This window comes from Octopus sinensis, linkage group LG18, assembly GCF_006345805.1.
Source record: "Octopus sinensis linkage group LG18, ASM634580v1, whole genome shotgun sequence".
Taxonomy (NCBI): Eukaryota; Metazoa; Mollusca; class Cephalopoda; order Octopoda; family Octopodidae; genus Octopus; species Octopus sinensis.
In genome coordinates this window covers 23,057,527-23,071,928 of record NC_043014.1, presented here as the reverse complement: position 1 = coordinate 23,071,928, position 14,402 = coordinate 23,057,527, and the positions used below count along the sequence as shown (strand labels likewise).

General features: G+C 39.6%; 1 protein-coding gene across 2 annotated transcripts in view; it reads right to left on the bottom strand.

The window, feature by feature from the left end:
• LOC115221730 (cell adhesion molecule-related/down-regulated by oncogenes) overlaps nucleotides 1-5,449 on the bottom strand; it is a 400,560-nt gene extending 395,111 nt beyond the window's left edge. The window contains exon 1 of one of the 2 annotated variants that reach the window (XM_036510777.1): nucleotides 4,218-5,449. The gene's annotated coding sequence lies outside the window, so the exon portion shown is untranslated. The remainder of the gene's footprint in view (nucleotides 1-4,217) is intronic. The other variant, XM_029791942.2, reaches the window with a different exon arrangement.
• Between the last annotated feature and the right edge of the window lie 8,953 nt (nucleotides 5,450-14,402).

Genomic DNA, 14,402 nt, shown 5'->3' with positions numbered 1-14,402 from the left:
TATATATATATATATATATATATACATACATATATATATATACATACATATATATATATACATACATATAGGTACAATAAATTCAGGGTGAATACATAAGTGTAAGCACCTGTATATGCCAACTAGTAGCAGAGGTGAGAGGTTATATGCATCAAATGAAATAAAAAACAGAACTCAAAGGATGTCGCGGTACACGTGTTTCAAGCTTTATACAACAACCTATTCTTACATCAATCTATAATCGACATAACAGATGGTTTAAAGCTCTCTTCAGCCACATGCAATTGCTATACCAAAGACTTACATCACATTATGAAAAATCCGAAAATGTACATTTGGTATTATCTATAATGGTAGGTATATTGAGTTTCACTGAGAAAGTATGTTTGTAAATCTCCACAATCAAATATGTGTGTAGGGTACCATTGGACTTCAAAAATCCGTCCATACTCTATCATCAGTCAACATAAAGTCTATATATATATATATATATATATACATATATATATATATATATATCTGTAAATTAATAATGTTACCAATTTGGCTATTGAATAATGGTAACATATTATTTACAGATAAATTCCTCTATTTACATAATACTGAGGTCTGTTTCTTTCTTTTGTTATCTTACCGTTTTTACCAATATATATATATATATATATATATATATATATAATAATATATATATATATAGGCATACATGCATAGACATATACATGCATTATACATATACACACACATATACATAGTGAACTGACTGAAACGTAGCGCACAAAAGTTTACTTAAATGTTGAAAAGAAATGAAAAGTAAAATCGACCTCTCCCATATCTGCGCTCAGAATATATTGAGATGATCCTAACACTGCAGAATCACAGAACTGTAAATTTGTCAAGTTAGCTGTTAAAGTTAACTTCATCACTTACATCTTTCACCTTATTCTGGTATTTTATTGTCGCGGAAGGGGGGGGGGTGCAATCGCAAACATAGTAATCAAACTAATTGTTGAACTCTAATCGTGGAGACCTATAGATCTGGCAATTCATCCGTGACATATCGTTTTCCCCCGCCGATAAAGTAACCTGGACTATTTTATTCGCTGTGAGATTCTTTTTTTCCTTTTCAAAAACGTAGGCTGCCAAATGAGAATGATTTAGTTGCTCTTTCTGTAGTCCAACATTGGAAAAAAAGGATATATATAAAAACCGTAAGGCACATTTTGTCCAGTATTCAATCGACAGATTTTGCCATCACCGCGTAAAATATGCTTGCTTGTCGATATGAACACGTTGCATTTACTCTACAATGTTGACAGTTCATACGTATGCAACCCGTTGACAAAAGTACTGTCGACGACAGAAGGACCGAAAATAACACGAGGATGCAAGTTACGCAAATGTTTCTGATTTCTTGAAAGTTAAACCCAAGACCAACTCATGTTGCAGTGAGCGATTTGAATTTACAGCCTTCCAAGAAATATCCCAGCTTACCAAGAAAAACTGACAAGGAGTCAAAAGAAATTTTAATATAATATAAATAAAAGACAAAATATAAAGATCTTCACCCGTGAACAAAAAATAATAATAATAATAAACCAGCCTGCTGGGTGTTAACAAGATCTTTATATTGACCGATGCAACATTAAATATGCTCGAATATTTTTACTGTTTTAATTCCGAGTGGGCTTGACTGAGTAGACTTAAGATCAAAAGTTTTAAAGTAATGACTATTTTGTCTTTTCAAATTATCAAGTAATAAATTGTCCAATGTGTCCTTTCCGTTTCAAGAGAGTAATGTAAATGGTCCTTAGTCTTTTGACACCGACTGAATACTTTTGTTCCACTTAATCTAGCTATTTCATACAAAAATAAATGAATGAATAAGTAAATATAAATACAAGTAAATCAAATATAAAGTTTTAAGAAAGATTACTAATGACACCGACGACACAGGAACTCAAAACGCAGAGAAGTAAATGCTGTAGGGTTAATAAACTAATATTTGATCCAGTGTTTATTTTCGTCCTTTCTATGTTATGAATTTAAATTATTCTTTCCTTTTAAAATGTTCAGATAACAAAGTTACTTTCTTTTTTCCTAACTTTTTGTTCACAACCTGATTTCGACCTACCCTATTAGAAATCATTTTTTTCCCCCACTCATTTTACTTTACCCCATGAAAAGACTTCAACTCTTTCTTAAATGAAATGAAATACTGAGTCCCATGTTACGGAATTTGAGTAAGCTTCGGACGTGACCATTATCAAATTGAAGATATTTTGTGGATATTTTTTCCTTTTTCTTATCATCATTATTTTTACATAAGCAATAACTACTTATAATGAAGACGAAGGGAGAAGTTGTGATACTCGTGTTTCTCTTAAGAGGAAAATGAAGACCAATGATTGAATACAAGAATATCTAAAAATTTCATTTAAACTTGTAAATAAATTAGCTAAATGAGTATAATATAAACAAGTTTTCTCTTTCACTTTTGTTACTTGGGATTTTTCAGACTATACAAGAAATTAAAAAGAAATTATTAAGGAGGCATGTTATTAATATGTCATAATTTATGTAAGAATTGGTTTTGTATTGAGAATGTATGAGTGAACTTTATTTGATCCTAATATCTTACAGGTATTTAGTTTGTTGACACTAAGAGGTAAATATGACGGATGACAGATTGGGACATCGATCGGTTGATCAATAAAGACCACTTTATTTTGATAAGAAATCAACAGACTGATAAGAAAATAGATAAGAGACAGCCAAAATAACTGTTTTCAGTAAGATAGATATAAAAAGAGACAAACTAGGTTTTGAAGAGTGACGTCTAGACAGTGATATCCTCCAGTGATGGAAGAGATTAAATAAAATAAACCTTGAAAATGTCATTTCTGATTAAATTTATTTCTTTTCGGGAGGTTAGCTTTCAATACGAAAGGGGAAAAGCATGTTGCTTTATATATATTTAAAGTTTGAACAAAAGATTTACAGAGATTTTGAGAAAATTTCCGTTCGAAGAAGTTTTTTTGGAGGCTATTTTATAAATAACTAGAAACTATAAAGAAAACATTACTTCAACAATTCACTTATTTACTATTGTTATTATTTCATGTCGATAGTGGGGTCCCAGTTCCTCTTTTGGAGAAAAAAATTAGGGCAGGTCAGCACCACTACACTTTTGGTTGCCTACAAAGGAAATGGTTTGGGAGAATTAAGAAAATCTTGCATCGATTCTTATTTGGCAGTTAAGTTTACATTTGCAATTTTCTTAGTTTGAGATAATTAACATGATAACTTTTCAAGGTTTAATAGAAGCCAGTAAAAAGAAAGAAAGATACTAGATTAAATACACGGAGGCAAAACAAATAGGATGAAAACAGCATTTTCTCTATGCTGTGATAATAATATATTTGGGTATATACAAGAATATGTATAAGTATCTCAAAAATGTTTGCTTCATGTTAAGAATCGAAGAAAAAAAGAGTAGTTTATATAATTATAAGGGTTTGTCATAAGAAGTTACCTACTTCTCATTTCCCGAGCATCATCCCCACATTTAAAAGAGTACTACAAGCACCAATGTAATTTCTATTAGAGAATAATTATTTACATCAAACTGAAGCAATCTTGTTGAATGTTTCCCAAGCATGACGACACATTCCTTGGTTTAATAATAAATCAACAAAGAACTTTTTTAGAACTTTCAATGAACATTCATATCATAACACACACATCTACATACATACATGCATGCGTACGTGCGCTTCTAGAGACCTTTAGTTATGTTATGCCGGGTGTCTAATTAGGGGCATCAACCCTTTAGGGACTGTGACCCAATTGAGATATGTTAAAAAGTGAAGTGACCGGACCGGCGGGACTAAATGTTTACAATCACTCCACTCTAGTTTCTCGCCACACGTGATAATACTTGGCAAAAGAAAGGGATATTTTTTTAAGATGTGATGCCAAACTATGAAGACCTAGTAGAGGACTAACTGATAATAGATCGATCGCTCGTTCATGCAAATATATATATATATTGATATATTGAACTAAAATACAGAACATTTAGCAATAACAAAACTGTTCCATGACTATCTTATATATACATAAAGCGGGTAACATGTGTCCACATACATATATACATTTACATACATGCAATAACAATTAGTTAAAAGAACGGATTAATATAACAAAATTTTACTTACCATGCTTTGTTAATGTATGTCCAATAAGTGTTTATGTAGAAATCCCATGAATATATTGAAATGAGAAAGTATGATAAGGCATGGTCGTTTTTGTTTGTTGTTTATAGTTTCGTTTTTATTGTTTGTTTGTTTTTTAGAACGATTTGATGAATGATTTAAGTGTGTTTGTGGTTATATTTGTATGTACATTCAAGCAGCTTCTCTGATTGTTGAACAGTTTGCATTAAATAGAAATTGTTTGAAAGTTGTATATTGTTAATGCATGGCGCTTTGGCTTCTTTATAAATATTGTTGATTCCTTTCGGATCATTGTCAAAAACCCCAAACTTACTACCAAATATCTAAAGTGTATATAGGTATAGACATATATAATAATATTAGTATATGGAACTGAGAAGAGTGACTACTGGATGGAAAATAGGCAACGTTTAAACTTTACCGAAGTGGAAATAGAAGAAAATCCTAAGAGGTAGGTATTGAATTCTGTATATGTGAGTGGGTGCGTATGTTTGTAAAGAATTGAAAAGCAAGAGAAGTCTGAGAGCAAGATTAGTATACGAAAAAATATTAAAGGTTGAATTTTAAAAATGAAAAAATATTCGCACTTGTTACACGTGTTCTGTTTTGTATTTTCTTTCTTCTCTCCTGTTGTTTTCTTTCTGTTTTTTTTAAATCTTCCTCCAAAATATCAGCATGGAAATAATGGTAGTAATAACAATACTAAATATGATGATGATGATGATAACAATAACATACTTGTAGCAACAGTAAGTGGTAAGGATGCCTGATTGAGAAAGGCAAGAAGAAATGAAGTAAGTTCAATAGTTAGGAGAGGCTTCGTAAAAAGGTAATAAGAACTAAGTGAAAGGGTAAAAATTAAAGCGAAAAGAAAGGCAAAGAAAACTTCAGCTCAAACTCGGAGGAATACATGAGGGAGATGTGAGAGGGAAAAAAAACAGCAGCAGCAGTAAACAGTAACAACAACAATGTTAGTAGCGGCAACTGTAACAGCTTTAACAAGAACAGCAAGTTGAAGCAACGGTAACAACAACCCCAAGAACTTTGGCTTTCTTGCCTTCTTTCTGACTACTTTTACTCCTCCGTCTTTCTTCGTCACATCTCTGCCTCCTCCGCCCTTTATATGTAAGTAAATAAGTGAGGTGCTGCTAGTTAGCTGGGGGGAGGGCAGTACAGCTAGCTTCTTACCCTCAAGGCATCACATCTTCCCCTCTCACTACGATGCTATTACTACTTCTCCCACCCATACCCTTCTCTTCATTACCTCACCCTACCATCGCCCACACTGTTTCTCTCTCTCTACTTTTTCCTTTTCTTACACTCTCTCATACGCTCTTTAACTCCCTCCTTATTTTTTTTATTTAACTTTGTTCCCTTCCCTTCAGCTTCTCCCTGTCTCGCGTTCTTTCTACTCTATTTTCTTACACCCTTGCACTTTCTTTCTGTCTTCTTAAACTTCTCATCTAAGTTTCTCAGTTTTCACATACTTTTTCTCAACCTCTCTCTCTCTTTCTTTTCCATATTCCTTCTATCTTTCTTTCGTTTGTTCTCTTAGCATTCTCGCTCTCTCTTACATTTTCGCTTTTTCTTTCATATAACTTTCTCCATCTTAATATCCCCATCGTCCTTTCTTTATGATTCCTTTTCTCACCCTCTCTTCCTCTTTATCATTCATTCTTTTTTTCCTTCTCTTCTACTTCTCTTCTGTGTGGAAAACAGCAGTTCAGTATCAGGTATCACTCCTGGATCTTTTCTCTCCCTTGTCAAAATAAAAATACCTCACTGATACCCTGGCGTGAGATAGAATGAGGAGGGAGGGGCCGACCCCGGGCCGAGAGGCGAGGCAGACAGCCAGCCAGTCCGGCAGACAGACAGACTGACGCGCAGACAAACAGGGAGAAAACTAATAGAGAGGAAAGGGGGAGCGAGAGGAAGGAAGTCAAGAAATTTACAAATAAGACTCAAAGAAAGCGAAAACAAGAAATCAGATGAAATATAAGGAGAGGATGGGATTAGAAATTATTAAAACAAAATAAAATATATAAAACAACAAAAATAACCCCCACCCCCGAAAGTTATGGAAGAAAACAAGAAAGAGAAATGAAGAAATTTTCGAAAGGAAAGTCAAAAATTAAGAAATATATATATACATAACTGATAGTTTTATGTGAATATTATAGTGAGGGAGAGAGAGAGAAAGCAAATGAATTAGTGCGTGAGTGAATGAATGTAAATGATATATATGCCTGTATGCGTGTGAGTGGAGAGAGAGGGAGGCTTAATCATTAAAAGAAAAAAATAGTGAGATAGAGAAAGAGTAAGAAGAAAAGGGGAAGTAAAAATTGATAAGTTAGTTTGGTTGGTCGTAGTTTCAGGTTTTCCCAGCCTGTCTCTCACAGATTCACTACTACGAGAAAGAGGTTAGGGGTGCTGACAATATGAATTAAAAAAAAGCAAAAAGGGACAGCAAAATCGGGAAGGAGCTGAGAGAAGAGAAAATTTGAAGCTGAATCCCAAGAAAAAGACTTTCTTAGAATCCAAGAAAGTGAGATTTTAGTTAAACCGTTTTATTGTTATGAAAGATGAAACACCTTCGAAATCCCAAATCAGTGAAGGCAGAAACACAGATCCTTGTTTTACTTTCAACCCTGCCTTCTTTTTGAGCCCCTCATAAATCTATCAAACAGTAAGAAAAAAATCTAAAAGGGAGAGCGAGGAGGTAAGGTAAAAAGAAAAAGGATGCAAGAGAACAATTGTTAGAAAGCAAAGAGAACTTTTTGAGAATATCAGGGAAAATGTTTATCATATTCATATCAAACTGGAAATTCAACTACCCACACTTTCATTCATATTTGTACATGTAAATAAGTAAAAAAAAAAAAAAATGAAGAATCTGGTGTAACATTCATTCCTGGAATCCCTATCAGTTACCTTCCGAGCCTTGAATTAATATAATAAATATGTCAATAATATTAATTTCCAATTTTGGAACAAGGCCAGCAATTTGTGGGAAGGGGTAAGTTCATCATCATCATCATCATCATTTAACGTCCGCTTTCCATGCTAGCATGGGTTGGACGATTTTGACTGAGGGCTGACAAACCAGATGGCTGCACCAGGCTCCAATCTTGATCTGGCAGAGTTTCTACAGTTGGATGCCCTTCCTAACGCCAACCACTCCAAGAGTGTAGTGGGTACTTTTTACGTGCCGCTGGCACGGGAGCCAGTCAGGCGGTACTGGCAATGACCTCGCTCAAATCTTTTTACACATGCCACCGGCACAGGTGCCAGTAAGGCGACGTTGGTAACAATCACGCTCGAATGGTGCCCTTCGACGTGCCACGAGCACAGAAGCCAGTTATCCGCTCTGGCAACGATCACGCTCGGATGGTGCTCTTGGCACCCTACTAGCATGAGCACAAGTGCCAGTAAGGCAACGCTGGTAACGATCACACTCGAATGGTGCCCTTTTATGTGCCACTGGCACGGAAGCTGGTTAGCTGCTCTGTCAAACAATCACACTCGTATGGTGCTCTTTGCACCACGCTAGCACGGATGCCAGTCATTGATTTTGATTTTGATTTCACTTGCCTCAACAGGTCTTCGCAAGCAGAGTTTAGAGACCAAAGAAGGAAAAGGTACGCATAAGCGGGCTGGTTTTGCTCCTGGCATAGGCCATGGGTTATGATCTCATTTGGCTTGCCGGGTCTTCTCAAGCACACCATATTTCCAAAAGTCTTGGTTGCTAGTCATTTCCTTGGTGAGGCCTAATGTTCAAAGGTCGTGCTTCACCACTTCATCCCAGGTTTTCCTGGGTCCACCTCTTCCACAGGTTCCCTCAACCGCTAGGGTGTGGAACTTTTTCACACAGCTATCCTCATCCATTCTCACCACATGACCATACCAGCACAGTCGTCTCTCTTGCACACCACATCTAATGCTTCTTAGGTCCAACTTTTCTCTCAAGGTACTTACACTCTAGTTTTTCTCCCTGGAATGTGGTGGAAGTTGGTCTTTGCGCAATTTCGGTGTTTATTGCTCCCGACCATCTGCCACATACAAAAACTATCTTCCCAGTTAGCCTTCCTTTGATATTACTGCACCTCTTATGTGTCCATAGCTTACACTGGGTACATCTTATAGAGTTTCTACCTATGCTTCTCATCCAAGCTGACTCTCTTCCTAATCAGTTGGGCTATGACCCTCTCCGTAACTTTCATTATCTGATCCAACAGCTTGATACCTCTGTAATTATTTGTATCTAAAGCATCACCTTTACCTTTGTAGCAGTTGACTATTATACTACTACACCTGTCATTGGGTATGACTCCTTCATGCATCACCTGGTTAACTATACGGGTGACTAGGCTATAGCCAACACTGCCAGATATTTTGAGCATCTCTGCAGTAATTCCTGATGGGCCTGGAGCTTTCCCTGTCTTCATACTTCTAATTGCCTTATCTACCAAGGTACTGTCAACTCGGATAGCTGGTCCCTCTGTTGGGTCGACATTCGGCAGACTCTCTTTCTCCCATTCATTTTCTTTATTCAGCAACCTTTCATAATGGCATCTCCAAACCTCTCTCTTTGCATCCTCATTTAGTGCAAGTGAACCGTCATCCATGCGAACACATTTCTCTCCTACCACATCACGATTCTCTCTCACACACTGTCTTGCAACACAAAATACCTCAAGTCTTTGGTCCTCACGGCACAGAACATTGGCAAATTTTTTCTTATCTGCTTCCCCTCTGGCTAAATAAACCTGCCTCCTAGCTTCCCTTCTGGCAGCCTGATATACTTCCCTGCTACCACCGTTCTTCCAGTCCTTACAAACTTGTTTCTTTTGTCTAATGGCCTTGTCAACGACATTGTTCCACCACCACATTATTTTGGGTCTTGAGGGGACTTTGCACCATCCACAGATCTGATCGGTGGCCCTTAGCAGGTTGTCCCGTAGGAACCTCCAGTTGTCTTGTATACCATGTGAAGCTATATCCCCTTCTATTTTATCAAAGACTTTGAGTAATATGTCTCTAAATCTCTGTCCATTTGCAGGATCTTTAAGTCTCCAGACCCTTCTTCTCCTTGCTGGTCGTCTTCTGAGCATCCATTTAGCCCTGATCCTGAAGTCACTAACTACCAGTCTATGTTGTGGACTACCAGTCTAAGTCTAAGTTGATTACATCAACCCCAGTACTCAACTGGTATTTTTTTTTATCAACTCCACAAGGATGAAACGCAGAGTTGATCTCGGCAGAATTTGAACTCAGAACATAGAGACAGACAAAATGCCACTAAGGTTTTTTCCCAGTGTGTTAATGATTCTGCCAGCTCACTGCCTTAAATAAGTCAGTGATATTAGTCGCTTGAACTTGCATCATAGAACAACTAGTAAAGAAACTTGATCATTATAGGTGCAAGGATAGCTGTGGGATTAGAAAGTTTACTCATTATTCCAGGTTTGATCCCACTGCATAGCACCTTAGGTGAGTGTCTTATAATTAGTTTTGGCTTGATAAATATTTTATTAGTGGAATTTGGTTGATGATATCTGTGCTGAAGCCTGTCATGTATGCTTTTGTTTGTCTGTGTCTATTTTACAATTGACTGGTGTAAAAACTGTTGTGTCAAAAATGTAGTAACTTAGCCACTTGATAAATAAGTGTTAGATTGAAATAAGTAATGGGATGGTATGATTAACTAAAACTCTTGAAGGTAGTATCCTAGCATGGTCACAATCCAGTGAGTGAAATCAGATAAAGAATTGTTCCATTTTGTCCTTTAATAGGAGAATTAAAGATTTTTGAAAAAGTTTATTTTAGATGAAATTATATGATATTGCATGCAAGAGAGAAAACTGCACTGGTATAGTCTTGTGATGCATTTGGATGAGGACGGCTGCATAAAGAAGTGCCTATCTCTAATTGGGGAAGGAACTTGTGGAAAGAGTTGTTCCAGGAAGACATGAGACAAGGTGATGAGAGAGGATTGCCAGATATTGGGCTTCACTAAGTAGATGACAAGAGACTGAGATTTATGGCTTGTTAAGCTAAGGAAAACTATGGTCATCCATGCATGCAGGAAAGTCCTTTACAGCCGGTGCTGGTATAATATAAAAAGCACTCAAGCTAGTTCCCCATATAAAACACTCATTACAGTGCCATGTAAACTGTACATAGGAAGCCACATAGAAAGCACTCATGCTGGTGCTACATTAACAGAGAATGTAAAGAATTCAAATTAAATGAATTAACCCCAGATTTGTTCAAGGGTTAATTGCAAGAAAAGATGCTGATATATGTTCCCATATATTAACAAAATTAGAACAAGACCAAAAATTAAGTCTACAGGCAGAGGCTGAAGAATGCCAGAGGATTATAAATTTAAGACATGACGCGGATAAAACTGAAGAAAAAGATTGCTCTCAGATACATGCATGTCGACCTGAAACCGATAAGAAAAAGGAAAAACAAATGTCAAGACCAATTCCATGCTATGAGTGTGGAGGCTTACATTTTAGAAGTAATTGTCCTTTCAAAATTCATAAATGTTTTGAGTGTGGGAAATCGGACATAAAAGTTCACATTGTATAGTGAAACAAAAAAAAAAGGGTCAAGCAAAAAAAGAAAAAATTCTAGAAAGAACGTATTGTTAAAAAAATTCTAAGCGAAGCTCAGAAAAGAAAATTTGTGTCCATCATCATCATCATCATCATCATTTAGCGTCCGTTTTCCATGCTAGCATGGGTTGGACGGTTCAACTGGGGTCTGGGGAGCCCGAAGGCTGCACCAGGCCAGTCAGATCTGGCAGTGTTTCTACAGCTGGATGCCCTTCCTAATGCCAACCACTCCGAGAGTGTAGTGGGTGATTTTATGTGCCACCGACACAGGTGCCAGACGAGGCTGGCGAACGGCCACGCTCGGATGGTGTTTTTATGTGTCACCGACACAGGTGCCAGACGAGGCTGGCAGACGGCCACGCTCGGATGGTGTTTTTATGTGCCACCGACACAGGTGCCAGATGAGGCTGGCGGACGGCCATGATCGGATGGTGTTTGTTACGTCCCCAAAGCACGGAGGCCAGTCTATGCGGTACTGGCTACGGCCACGTTCGGATGATTTTCTTGTGTGCCACCAGCACTGGTACCACAAAGATACAAATTCCATTGATGTTCATCTATTTTGATTTGTTTTGATTTTCACTTGCCTCAACAGGTCTTCACAAGTGTCACAAGAAGGAAGGTATGCACAGGTGGACTGACTACATCCCAGGTAGGGGCCACGGGTTATGGCCTGACTAGTCTTGCCGGGTCTTCGGATGGTGTTTTTATGTGCCACCGACACAGGTGCCAGATGAGGCTGGCGAACGGCCACGATCGGATGGTGTTTGTTACGTGCCCACAGCACGGAGGCCAGTCGATGCGGTACTGGCTACGGCCACGTTCGGATGGTTTTTTTCTTGTGTGCCACCGGCACTGGTACCACAAGATACAAATTCCATTGATGTTCATCTATTTTGATTTGTTTTGATTTGATTTGATTTGATTTTCACTTCCCTCAACAGGTCTTCACAGGTCTTCACAAGTGTCACAAGAAGGAAGGAAGGTATGCACAGGTGGACTGACTACGTCCCAGGTAGGGGCCCCGGGTTATGGCCTGACTAGTCTTGCCGGGTCTTCGGTTGGTGTTTTTATGTGCCACCGACACAGGTGCCAGATGAGGCTGGCGAACGGCCACGATCGGATGGTGTTTGTTATGTGCCCACATCACAGAGGCCAGTCGATGAGGCGGTACTGCTAGGCCACGTTCGGATGGTTTTCTTGTGTTGCCACCAGTACTGGTACCACAAAGATACAAATTCCATTGATGTTCATCTATTTTGATTTGGTTTGATTTGATTTTATTTTATTTTGATTTTTGATTTTCACTTGCCTCAACAGGTCTACACAAGTGTCACACACTTGCCTCAACAGGTCTTCACAAGTGTCATAAGAAGGAAGGTATGCACAGGTGGACTGACTACGTCGCCGGGTCTTCGGATGGTGTTTTTATGTGCCACCGACACAGGTGCCAGATGAGGCTGGCGAACGACCACGATCAGATGGTGTTTGTTGTGCCCACAGCACGGAGGCCAGTCGATGCGGTGGCTACGGCCGGCACGTTCGGATGGTTTTCTTGTGTGCCACCAGTACTGGAACCACAAAGATACAAATTCCATTGATGTTCATCTATTTTGATTTGGTTTGATTTTGATTTTCACTTGCCTCAACAGGTCTTCACAAGTGTCACACGTGTCACACACTTGCCTCAACAGGTCTCCACAAGTGTCACACACTTGCCTCTGCCTCAACAGGTCTTCACAAAGTGTCACACACTTGCCTCTGCCTCAACAGGTCGGTCTTCACAAGTGTCATAAGAGGGAAGGTATGCACAGGTGGACTGACTACGTCGCCGGGTCTTCGGATGGTGTTTTTATGTGCCACCGACACAGGTGCCAGATGAGGCTGGTGAACGGCCACGATCAGATGGTGTTTGTTGTGCCCACAGCACGGAGGCCAGTCGATGCGGTACTGGCTACGGCCACGTGCAGATGGTTTTCTTGTGTGCCACCGGTACTGGAACCACAAAGATACAAATTCCATTGATGTTCATCTATTTTGATTTGGTTTGATTTTGATTTTCACTTGCCTCAACAGGTCTTCACAAGTGTCACACGTGTCACACACTTGCCTCAACAGGTCTCCACAAGTGTCACACACTTGCCTCTGCCTCAACAGGTCTTCACAAAGTGTCACACACTTGCCTCTGCCTCAACAGGTCTTCACAAGTGTCACACACTTGCCTCAACAGGTCTTCACAAGTGTCATAAGAGGGAAGGTATGCACAGGTGGACTGACTACGTCGCCGGGTCTTCGGATGGTGTTTTTATGTGCCACCGACACAGGTGCCAGATGAGGCTGGTGAACGGCCACGATCAGATGGTGTTTGTTGTGCCCACAGCACGGAGGCCAGTCGATGCGGTACTGGCTACGGCCACGTGCGGATGGTTTTCTTGTGTGCCACCGGTACTGGAACCACAAAGATACAAATTCCATTGATGTTCATCTATTTTGATTTGGTTTGATTTTGATTTTCACTTGCCTCAACAGGTCTTCACAAGTGTCACACGTGTCACACACTTGCCTCAACAGGTCTCCACAAGTGTCACACACACTTGCCTCTGCCTCAACAGGTCTTCACAAAGTGTCACACACTTGCCTCTGCCTCAACAGGTCTTCACAAGTGTCACACACTTGCCTCAACAGGTCTTCACAAGTGTCATAAGAGGGAAGGTATGCACAGGTGGACTGACTACGTCGCCGGGTCTTCGGATGGTGTTTTTATGTGCCACCGACACAGGTGCCAGATGAGGCTGGTGAACGGCCACGATCAGATGGTGTTTGTTGTGCCCACAGCACGGAGGCCAGTCGATGCGGTACTGGCTACGGCCACGTGCGGATGGTTTTCTTGTGTGCCACCGGTACTGGAACCACAAAGATACAAATTCCATTGATGTTCATCTATTTTGATTTGGTTTGATTTTGATTTTCACTTGCCTCAACAGGTCTTCACAAGTGTCACACGTGTCACACACTTGCCTCAACAGGTCTCCACAAGTGTCACACACTTGCCTCTGCCTCAACAGGTCTTCACAAAGTGTCACACACTTGCCTCTGCCTCAACAGGTCTTCACAAGTGTCACACACTTGCCTCAACAGGTCTTCACAAGTGTCATAAGAGGGAAGGTATGCACAGGTGGACTGACTACGTCGCCGGGTCTTCGGATGGTGACTTTATGTGCCACCGACACAGGTGCCAGATGAGGCTGGCGAACGGCCACGATCGGATGGTGTTTGTTGTGCCCACAGCACGGAGGCCAGTCGATGCGGTACTGGCTACGGCCACGTTTGGGTGGTTTTCTTGTGTGCCACCGGCACTGGTACCACAAAGAATACAATTCCACTGATGTTCATCTATTTTGATTTGTTTTGATTTGATTTTCACTTGCCTCAACAGGTCTTCATAAGTGTCACAAGAAGGAAGGTATGCACAGGAGGACTGACTACGTCCAAGGTAGGGGCCACGGGTTATGGCCTGACTAGTCTTGCCGGGTCTTCTCACGCA